Raw genomic sequence first — 11,993 nt, 5'->3', positions numbered from 1 at the left:
GGCAATCTTTGCACATTGGGGAGGGGAGGGGGTCGGCATCAGGTGTTAACCTCAGTTCAGCAACCTCATTTCTTGAGTTCTGGCTAAGAGAAGAATTCAGAGCCAAGAATCAAATTATAAGAAAAGTTTATTTAGGAAGCCACAGAGGTAGAAGTCGTGAGCCATAGAAGAAATGGGCTCAAAAACAAGTTACAGCAAAAGAAGGGCCTTTGGAGCTTCGGGGAGGGTGGGAGAGAGAGCTGCCCTGGGGAAAGGGTGGGAAGAGGCGCAGGTGTACTCCATCGAAAGAGCTGCATTGGTTCCTCCATCCTGAGGCCTTTTATCTGAGGTCTCAGAGGAGGATCTCAAGAGAATGTTTATCAGCTCTCCTGGTGTGTCTCCTCAGGTCTTGATCTCCGATGATTGGTCAGCGCCAGGGAGGGGGTCATTAGCCATTGCTGCTGGTCCTGATGTCACTGAAACACAGTGAAGGTCTAAATGTCATTTTCAGGGGTTATTGATTAAGGGAGTAGTTGTGTGAAGGCTAGTAGTTTTGCCCATTGCTAGGCACCTGGGGCTCCCTGCCCTGGTGACCCTCTGCCCCTGGCCTGCGATTCCTGCTCTGCTCATGCCTTTCTAACTGCCTATTACAGGCAGCGTGTGGGTGCAAAGGCTGGAGGTGCAAGCCTTTGGTAAGGCCAGGTGCTGGGGTGGGGGGTGGGGGTAAGGGGGGTGAATTGTGCATGTGTGGGGAGAGGGTATGGAAAGGAGGAACAGCTAGACCAGAAGAGTAGGGAAGGTGCATTGAAAGGGCAACACAATAAAGAGTGTGGTGCATGTGTGTGTGTGTGTGTGTGTGTGTGTGTGTGTGTGTGAGAGAGAGAGAGAGAGAGAGAGAGAGAGAGAGAGAGAGAGAGAATTCCTGTGATCACATCTCGTGGTTGCAAAGCAGCTTCGTGTGCTCAGTATTGTCTCCAGCAATGTTCTGTGACTTTATCCTGAATTGGACACAGTTATGTAAAAACGTGTTAAGACAATGCCACGGGAGCTTGGCTGGCAGCAGCAAGCTGGGCAGGTAAAGGAGGCAGGGCACCATGCTGTCCTTGCCGACCTTCTTTCCTGGGATTTGTTCCTGAACTTCAGTCAAACAGGCACAGGAAATCACCGTGGAGAGAAATGCCCAGTGGGTGAGTCTGGAAAAGAGATGTGGAGGTTTAAGAATATGTTTGATTTTTATTATTATTTTTAGAGGTTGAATTCATTCCACATTTTTGTTTCGTGGAGAACAAACATGTTCTCTTTTAAAAAGTCACCAGGAAAGAATTGGCAGCCCTTGCCCCGCTGTACATTGGAGACTCCCAGTGCAGACCCGCCAGACCACCTGGCCAGTGACAGCCATTCACTCCCAGAGCCAGGACTCAGACCATCATTACTGAAAGTACTTGTGGAAAGGTCTTTTTTGTTTTCTTTTCAGATATATGTCTTCATATAAGTTTCCTGTTACTTTGGAAAGAACAGATTAGTCCCTCAGACCTGTACTTTGTTTGGCCTTGTTACGTACATGTTTTCGGCCAACTCCATCTTGCTGAGGGATCAACCCTCATTTCACATGGTGTTTTCTTTCCCATAAACTGCATGACCTGATTTTAGTATTTATTTTAAAAAACACCAACTAGTTTTGCTTTTTTCCAGATGGTAAACCTAAATGCAGCATTTTAATGATAGGTAAATGGTGTGAAATACAGTATCTCCCCAAATTCATGTCAATCAGGGCCTGTCAATGTGACCTTATTTGGAAATAGGGTCTCTGTAGATGTAATTAGTAAGATGAGGTCATGCAGGATTAGGGTGGGTCCTAAAAACAATGATTGGTGTCTTTATAAGAGAAAGGAGAGGGAGATTCAGGGATAGAGACACCAAAACACACATGGGAAAAGGGCCATAAGAAGACAAAGCAGACTGGAGTGATGCAGCCATGGAGCAAGGATTGACGCAAGCAGCTGAAGCCAGGAGAGAGACCTGGCGCAGATTCCCCCTCAGGAGCTCAGAAGAAACTAACCTGCTGACACCTTGATTTCAGACTTCTAGCCTCCAGGAACAAGAGAGCATAACGTTTGTTGCTTTGAGCCCCCAGTTTGTGATAATTGGTTATGGAAACCCTAGGAAACCAATGCAGCGTGTATTCCAAAGTTTTTGCTCCACAGCAGCCCGAGAGGTTTTGCTGAAATGTAAAGCAGATTGTGCTGCTCTGATCAATGGAATGGTCTGCAGGCTCCATGTGATCTGTACCAGCCCCATCGCTCTCAACTCATTTCATCTCTTCTTTGCCACACTGCCCTTCTTGGTGTTTTCCTAACATACCTCAGGCCCTTTGCCTTTCTGTCATTCGGGAATGTTCTTTTGCTGATATACATACAGCTCCCTCCCCCACCTCTTTCACATCTTTACACATTGGCACCTTCTTTGTGAGACTTCACCTGACTTCTCAACTTAGAAAATCACCACCGATTCCCCAACCCCCTTACTGCCTTATTTTATACTAGAGGTCCAGTGCACAAAAATTTGTGCACTGTCAGGGGAGGGGGGTGTCCCTCAGCCCCACTTGTGCCCTCTCACAGTCTGGGACCCTTAGGGAGATAACCACCTGCTGGATTAGGCCCGCTCCCTGGGTGGCAGATGCTGATCCAGCAGGGCTGATCCGGGGGTTGGGGCACTGCCCCGGGTCGAACACACGGCAGCACCGATCTGGGGGTTGGGGTGCCGCCCCGGGTTGGGTCGCACACAGGACGCCTGGACGGGCCGGCTGATTGCTGCTGCCCCACCCAGCTGCCCCGGGTATCAAATAGCAGACCTAGATGGTGGCAGGGCAGGCAGGATGGTGCTGTCCCGCCCTGCCTACAGTATGCAAATTAGCCGCCATCCGTGCTGATTAGCCAATGGGAGGCGTAGCGAAGGTATGGTCAATTACCATGTTTGTCTATTATTAGATAGGATGTTAGTACTTATCACTGTCTAGCTTATCATATATTTTACTTACTTATTTCATTTGTCCTCTGGCTTCCCCAACAGAGGATTAGCTCTAAAAGGACAAGGAGTTTCGCCCGTTCAGTTTTTCTTTTGTTTGCTTGTTAATCCTCACCCAAGGACATTTTTCGAGAGAGTGGAAGTGAAGGAGGGAGCGGGGGGAGAGAGAGAGAGAAACATTGATGTGAGAGACACATCAACTGGTTGCCTCCCGTACATGCCCCGACCCAGGCTGGGGATGAGAACTGACATCCAGGACATGCCCTTGACTGGAATCAAACCCGAGACTCTTTAGTCTGTGGGTCGTCACTATGAGGCACCAGCCATGGTGCCCATTCTGTTTTTTACTATATCCCCAACACCCATGTGCCTGACACATAGTTGGTGCTCAGTGAATATCTGCTGGACAAGTGGGTGCATACACTGGTGGTGCAGCTGTGCTGTCGCGTGCATATATGGAAGCACCTCATTACTGACCACCTTGCATGTGAGGAGCTGCCTAAGCTGGCACCAGAACTTACATTACTATTACCAATTCTGGGCCTACCCCCAAAACTGGATATTTGGCAGCCACGGCAGGGAGCACCTGGTGTTCCTGGTGTCCATGCTATGAAGCTGAATGCCATGCCCACAGAATCCATGTGGTTCTTGGAGGTTAGTGTCTGAGTCTGCTGAGGCTGCCAGAGCAAAATAAGATAGATTAGATGGCTTATACAACAGACATTTATTTTGTCACAGATCTGGAGACTGAAAGTTCAAGATGAGGATGCCAGCATGGTCAGGTTCTGGTGAGAACCCCCTTCCTGGCTTTCAGATAGTTGCCTTCTCCCTGTGTCCTCCCATGGCAGGGAGAGAGGTCTGGTGTCTCTTCCTCTTCTTATCAGCCAGTTCTATGAGATCAGGGCTCCGCCCTCATAACCTCATTTAACCTTTATCACCTCTTCAAAGCCTTATCTCCAATACAGTCACATGGGTGTTTGGACTTCAACATCTGAAAGCTGGAGTGGGGAGCATAATTCAGTTCCTCGCATCAGTGCCACATCCAGCAATATGGGGCTAAGTAGACTTTTGTGCAATAGCATTCCGTAATCTTTTCTCTGACAAAAATGGATACAGAATTCCAGATACTAAGTTCTTTCAAGTAATATAGACTATATCTCACATACACTGCCTGAATATAGAAATGCAGATGATTGGTAACATACAGACAGAGCCCTGTACTACTCTGAGTTACTTAACTCCCACTGGCATTTTTGTTGAGTGGTTAGACATGCAATCTAGGGTAGGGTAGGGTTACAAATGAATCTTTCTTCGTTTCTCCTCTAAGACCATCTGCTCTTAGGTGTGCTGTTAACAAGGCCAGGGTCAAAAGTTCTGTCTCTCCTGAGCTTCCTCCCAGCATGACCCAGTCTGCATGCTTTCAGTACACCACAGCAGATGTCTCAGATATGGGTTACCTGTGACTGGGCAAGAGCATGTGGATGAATCACTGCAGTTAATCCACACTGTTAGAACTTACAGCACATGCTCTACAGATTGTGAGTTGATCATATGGAGAGTGAACTTTAAAGCAGGAAAGCAATTTTAATTATGTGATTGTGGGCAAATCATTTATCCTCTTTGGCCTTGGTTTTTCAATTAAAAAATATAAGAATTGGGGAAAATTCCTTCTAACGCTAATATTCTGGGACAATGGCCCATTTATAAAACCTAACTAACAATCAAAAAGAAAAGGGAAGTACACTAGTCAACAAGAGAATGGATTATAAGGTGCTAATTTTGAAAAATAAGCAGATTGAGAGGCCTCACCATCAGGTCAGTCCTGAGAGGACAATTTGTGGGCGTCTCTTCCTCTTGCTGCATAGGTTCAGATGACTCCAGGGATTTTGGCCTGAGCAACTGAAAAGATGGAGCTGTCAATGAATTGAGATGATGACAGCTGTGGAAGTAGTTGATTTAGAGGGAAGATCAGGAATTTGGTTTTTGACATGTTGAGTTTGAGAAGCTAATTCACATTTAGAGGAGAGATGTCAGTTTGTCAATTGGATATTTGTGTCTGGATTTTGGGAGAGACATCTGCTGGAGATAAAAATTTTGGAGTCATCAACATACAATTAATATTTAAAGCCTGACACTTAGGGTCAAGCAAGCCTCAGCCCCAGAGTACTCCAAAATTAAGTGGTTAAGCATACTAGTCTGTTATAGCATGATCAATTTTTATTGTCATTGCTATGTTTGTATTATATTATCCTTATACAGTAAAACCTTGATATAATGGACTAATTTGGGCAAGGGGGTGTCCATTAAAACTGAAAATCCATTATATAATAAAGTAGGTTTTCCAAATGTGTGTGCTAAAAAATTGACAAATTAGTTAGTTTACCTGACTACTTATGTAGACACATTTGTGTAATTAAAATTAAGCATGTATGAAAACTTTAATTTCACAGAAAAATTTTCTATAGGTATTAATGTAATTTTAAATTTACACTGAGCCCAGCCTGTGTGGCTCAATGATTGAGCATTGACCGATGAACCAGGAGGTCACAGTTTAATTTCTTGTCAGAGTACATGCCTGGGTTGCAGGCTTGATTCCCAGTAGGGGCGTGCAGAAGGCAGTTGATCAATGATTCTCTGTCATCATTGATGCTTCTATTCCTTTCTCCTTCTCCCTTTCTCTCTCTGAAATCAATTAAAAAAGCTTATTAAATTTATACTGAATAGGTCTAGTAAATGTGTTCACTCACCAATCACCACAAGTAAACAAAGGCACACGGTGGAGGGTTGGCTTAGTGCATGTCAGATGGTCTGCTGGCAGGAGTTAAAACTGCTGCAGAAAGTTAGGCCACCAGACAACAGAACCAATTACCACTTGAGATGTGATGTGAACTTGTGCGAATCATTCCCCAAACACTGTTTATGAGCAGTGACTCTGGGATTTAAATATATAGACTATAGCTGTAGATATGTAATATTTATTTATGTCGGTGAAATTATTAGTGCTTTTTCCAACATATGGCCTATTCGCTAAAATTTGTTAAAAATAACAGTGAATTAATAACAAAAGCATTTTTAAATTAACTGGCTGTTAATTTTCACATGTGAGATACAGACTGGAAATTTTGTCTGTTAAATCTGAAGTGTGTTAAATGGAGATCTGCAAAATCGAGGGTTTACTGTACTGTGATCTCCATGATGGGAAGGACTGGATCTCACTCATTTTTAATAGCTTTATCTGAGATATGATTTACCTACTATAGCACACATCTGTTTTAAGTATACAATTCGATGATTTTTAGTTCTTACTCATTTTCTATCTTCAGTGGCGAGTATATGTCAAGCACTTAATGCATGTTTTTAGAATAAATTTAAAAATTTTAAGTGATTAGTAAATGAATGAATGCCTGATCCACATATTAAGAACAGTATGCCATATATGCCAGGTCCTCTGAAACAGAAAGCATGGACCAGCTCCCGGCAACTACTTCACTTTTTTTTTTAACTTTTACTTAAGAAACTAAAAATGGTTTTTTCTTTTCTTTATTTTATTTTTATTATTTTTATTACTATTATTTTTTAACCTTTTTGTTGTTATTTTTTGGATTAGTGTTCTACATTCTATTTTTATTTATTTAATTAATTATTTATTTATTTATCATTACCTTGCTCTCATTTTTTCCTTTATGCCAAACATTTCTTCCTAACTTCACCCTTTTTTATCCTGTTTCTCTTCTCCTGTTCCTGCTTTCGTTTTTCTCTCTCCTTTCTTTTTACTCCTTGGTAAAAATTGATCTTCTTTATTGACACATTACTATTACAGTAGTCTCTATTGGGTCTTATGCGTCTTGCTTTTACTCGCTAAACCCAGGGTCTTGCAATTACAAGATCTGGATCACCTCTCCCTGTTTTGCTCTCCAGCTTATACATATGACTCTTACTCATATATCTAATTTCCTTTCCCCTGCTCCAAAATCATGCACCCTTCTCTTTTCTTATTCTTCACTAGCCAATTTTTTTCTTCTGGTTGTTGCTCATTTGATAGTTTGTTTTTTTGATTTTTATTTTATGCTTTTGTTCTTCCTCTCCTCGCTTGTTCTCTTCTTCTACTAATAGCTTAATTAGTTTCACTCACCAAACTCAGGCCTATCTGCTACCTCCTCTATTCTCCTTTTTAAAAAATAGATGAATAGATAGATAAAGGGGGAAATTTTTAATATAAATTTATATATTTTTTGAATATATATATTTAATTACTATTATTTTTATTATTATTATATATATTTTTAATTGAGTATTTTGATTTTTACTTTTCTTCTTATACACTCATTCTCTTTCTACCTCCTCTATACTGAATCATGGCCACTACCCCATTCATTCAATTCCTTTACCTTACATTCTGAAAATAAGCTCTGCCTCTTCAGATTCAGCTCTCCTCCTTTTTTTTCTGGCAGTTTGTGGTTTGCATTTTTTGGTTTAGTTGTTGGTTTTGTGGAGTTTCCTCTCCATATACATATATATTTTTTCTTTTCTCTTTCTTTCTTTCACCTTCTTTTTTCTTCATTTTCTTTTCTCTCATACCTTTTTCCTTTTCTCAATATTATTTTTGTGCTCTCTTCTCTCCCCGAATTTTCTTTTCTCTGATGGTAACCTTTATTTAGGGTTATAGGTGTCATGTATACATTCATGTTTTGTTCCCTCTGTGTCATGTCTTGTTGAGTTGTATTTTGTGCCTTTGGTCAATGTGGTAGAGAGTGAGCCACATAACCAGGCACCCTGAAAGGAGTGAAAATGGGGAGACAAAGAAACAGACACCACATGAAAGAAAAGAAGGAATCACTGGAAAAGAAAGTTAACAAAATGGAGGCAAGCAATTTGTCAGAGAAAGAATTCAGAGCAATGGTCATAAGGACACTGAAAAGGTTGGAAGACAAATTCAACAACATGTGTAAGAATCAAGAGGAAATGAAGAACCAAGAAGAAATGAAGAATGACATCGCTGCAATAAAGAACACAATAGAAAACATCAACAGTAGACTAGAAGAAGCTGAGGACCGCATCAGTGAGCTAGAAGACAATGTAGAAAAAAGCACACCAAGGCAGAGCAGCAACTGGAGAAAAAACTTAAAAAAAACAGGAGGAGAGCCTAGGGGAGCTTTGGGACAACATGAAACAAAACAACATCTGCATAACAGGGGTGTCAGAAGGAGAAGAAGCTGAACAAGAAAAAGAGAACTTGTTTGAAGAAATAATGACAGAAAACCTCCTTTACCTGGTGAAGAAAAAAGTCACACAAGTCCAGGAAACACAGAGAGTCCCAATCAAGATGAACCCAAAAAGACCCACACCAAGACACATCATAATTAAAATGGCAAACATTAAAGACAAAAAAAGAATCTTAAAGACTGCAAGAGACAGAAATGTACCTACAAGGGAACTCCCATTAGACTATCAGCTGATTTCTCAATAGAAGCACTTCATGCCAGAAAGGAGTGGCATGAAGTATACAAAGTAATGAAAAGTAAGGGACTGAATCTAAGACTACACTATCCAGCAAGGCTATCATTCAAAATTAAAGGTGAAATTAGGAGCTTCACAGACCAAAAAACAGGCTAAAGGAATTTATTACCACCAAACCAGCAATGCAAGAAATGCTAAAGGGACTGTTATAAAAAAAAAAAAAAAAAAAAAAAAAGAATAGAAAGAGAGGGAGGAACACAGGCATAAAGAAAAAAAAAGGCAATAAATAAGTGCCTGTCAATAATAACATTAAATGTAAATGGATTAAATGCTCCCCCAAAAAATACATAGGGTAGCTGAATGGATACAAAAACAGGACCCAATTAAATGCTGTCTACGTGTGACCCACCACTGAACAAAAAACTCACCCAGAATGAAAGTGAAGGGATGGAAAAAATTTTTCCATGCAAATGGAAATGAAAGAAAAAGCTGGGGTAGCAATACTTATATCTGACAAAATAGAGTTCAAAATGAAGGCCATAACAAGAGATAATGAAGGCCATTCATAATACTAAAAGGATTGATACAAGAGGATATACCCCTGGTAAACATAATTGCACCCAATATAGGAATAGTTAGATATATATTTTAAAAAATTCTAGAAGACTTTAAGGGAGAGATCAACAGTAATACAATCATAGTAGGGGACTTTAACACCCTGCTGTCTTCACTGGATAGATTTTCCAGACAAAAAATTAACAAGGAAACAGTGCCTCTAAATGACACACTAGATCAGATGGACTTAAATGATATTTATAGAACATTTCACCCCAAAGCTGCAGAATATACATTCTTCTCAAGTGCACATGGGCCATTCTCAAAGATAGATCACAATAACGTGAAACTAACGATGAACTACAATGAAAACACCCCAAAATATTTAAGCACATGGAGGCTGAATAGCATGTTATTAAGTAATGAATGGGTTACCAAGGGAATCAAGAGAGAAATAAAAAGCTTCCTGGAAACAAATGAAATGAACACATAACAACCCAAAGCCTATGGGACCCAGTGAAAGCAGTCCTGAGAGGGAAGTTCATAGCAGTACAGGCCTATCTCAAAATTCATTGTTTAATAACATGCTATTTAGCCACCATGTATTTGAATGTTTTTGAGTGTTTTTACTGTAGTTGATTTCTAATTTCATTCCAGTGTGATCTGAGAAGATGCTTGATATGATTTCAATCTTCTTGAACTTGTAGAGACTTGTTTTGTGTTCTAACATGCGGTCTATCTTTGAGAATGACCCATGTTCACTTGAGAAGAATGTATATTCTATAGCTTTGGGGTGAAATGTTCTATAAATGTCTTTTAAATCCATCTGATCCAGTGTATCATTTAGAGTCACTATTTTCTTGTTAATTTTTTGTCTGGAAAATCTATCCAGTGAAGACAGTGGGGTGTTAAAGTCCCCTACTGTGACTGTATTGCTGTTGATCTCTCCCTTAAAGTCTTGTAGAATTTTTTTAATATATTAAGTATTCCTATATTAGGTACATATATGTTTACCAGGGTTATATCCTCTTGTTGCACTTATCCCTTTAGTATTTTGTAGTGAACTTTGTTGTTTATTGTGATGGCATTCGTTTTGAAGTTTATTTTGTCAGATATTAGTATTGCTACCCCAGATTCTTTTTAATTTCCATTTGCATGAAAAAATTTTTCCCATCTCTTCACTCTCATCCTGTGTGAGTCCTTTGTTCTGAGGTGGGTCTCTTTTAGACAGCAGATATATGAGTCATGTTTTCTTATCTATGCAGCTAGCTAGCCTATGTCTTTTGAATAAAGTATTTAATCCATTTACATTTAAGATTATTGATATTTATTGCCATTTTAATTCTGTATGCCTATGTTTTCCTCTCTCTGTATTTCTTCTTCTCATTTCATCAGTCCCCTTAGCATTACTTGCAGTACTGGTTTGGTGGTGATAAACTCATTTAGCCTTTTGTTGTCTGGGAAGCTCTTTATTTCAGCATCTATTTTGAATCATAGCTTTGGTGGATATAGTCATCTTGGTTTTAGATCCTTGCTTTTCATTACCTTGAATAATTCATGCAAATCCCTTCTGGTGTGTAGAGTTTCTGATGAGAAATCAGCAGACAGCCTTATGGGAGCTCCTTTGTAGGTAACAAATTGCTCTTCTCTCTCTGCCTTTAAGATTTTGTCTTAGTCTTTAATTTTTGGCCTTTTAATTATGATGTGTCTAGGTGTGGGCGTGTTTGGGTTCTTCTTGTTTGGGACTCTCTGTGCTTTCTGGACTTGTGTGGCCTTGTATTTTACCAGGTTAAGAAAGTTTTCTGTCATTATTTCTTCAACATGTTCTTGCTCACTTTCTTCTGTTACACCTATTATGTGAGTATTGTTACGTTTCATGTTATCCCTTGGCTTCCTTAAGCTGTCCTCCTGTTTGTTAATTGTTTTTTCTTTTTGACTCTCTGAGTGATTTTGTTATACCCTGTCTTCTAATTCACTGATCCTATCCTCAGCTTCCCCTAATCTGCTGTGTCTTCCTTCCAATATGTTCTTTATTAGTGCTATGTCATTCTTTATTTCCAACTGGTGTTTTTTCATAGTTACTATATCTTTTTTCATGCTGTTGAACATCATTGCCATCATTATTTTGAACTCTATATCTGATACATTTCTTATCTCCATTTCATTTAGGTCTTCTGCAGAATTCTCTTGTTCTTTCTTTTGGGGATTGCTTTTAGTTTTGTTTAGTTTTTTGGTTTCCCCATTTCTGCTGCTTGTTTGGGTTTGTGTCTACGTATTAGGTAGATCTGCTATGACTCCAAATCTCTGGTGCAGGACAATGTCAGGCTGTTTCTAACTGGTCTTCAGTACCCTGTTTGAGCTATCTGTAATGCACTCTGCTATGGCTCCCTCTGCTGGGACTGGGTTGCTTCCATATTTTGGTTATTGCATACATAATGTCCTTCTTTGTCTGTTGTTATAGCCTTTATTTTAAAGTTTATTTTGTCTGCTGTAAGTATTGCTACAACACCTGTTTTACCATTTCTATTTGAATGATATATCTTTTTCCATTGCTTTACTTTCAGTCTGTGTGTGTCTTTCAATCTGAAGTGGTATTTTTTTTCATCCTAATCTGAGGACATGTTCATTGATTTTTTTTTTTTAACAGAGAGGGGAAGGCAGAATGAGAGCGAGACAGAACATTAATCATTTGCCTCCAGTATGCACCTCGACTAGTGATAGAAACCTAAGTATGCACCCTGACCAAGAGTCCAACCCGTGACCTTTTGGTATACAGGACAATGCTCGAATCAACTGAGGCACACCAGCCAGGGCTGAAGTGGTCTCTTGTAGGCAGCACATGTATGGGTCTTGTTTTCCTCTCCATTTAGCAAGAATATGTGTTTTGATTAGAGCATTTTATCCATTTCCATTCAAAGTAATTATTAATAGGTATGTAGTTATTTCCATTTTATTATTTAAATTTTTATTCTCCACCA

At 40.0% G+C, this 11,993-nt stretch overlaps 1 long non-coding RNA gene across 1 annotated transcript in view; it reads right to left on the bottom strand.

The window, feature by feature from the left end:
- Positions 1–324: 324 nt before the first annotated feature.
- LOC308513035 overlaps positions 325–11,993 on the bottom strand; it is a 56,289-nt gene continuing 44,620 nt past the window's right edge. The window contains exons 2-3 of the long non-coding RNA XR_013995504.1: positions 1,091–1,172; positions 325–455 (exon numbers count right to left, since the gene is read on the bottom strand). This is a non-coding gene — a long non-coding RNA (uncharacterized lncRNA). The remainder of the gene's footprint in view (positions 456–1,090; positions 1,173–11,993) is intronic.

This window comes from Myotis nattereri (assembly GCF_964212035.1).
Source record: "Myotis nattereri genome assembly, chromosome: 2".
Lineage (NCBI taxonomy): Eukaryota > Metazoa > Chordata > Mammalia > Chiroptera > Vespertilionidae > Myotis > Myotis nattereri.
Note: the sequence above shows the minus strand (reverse complement) of the source record. Positions and strands in the feature narration are given on the sequence as shown.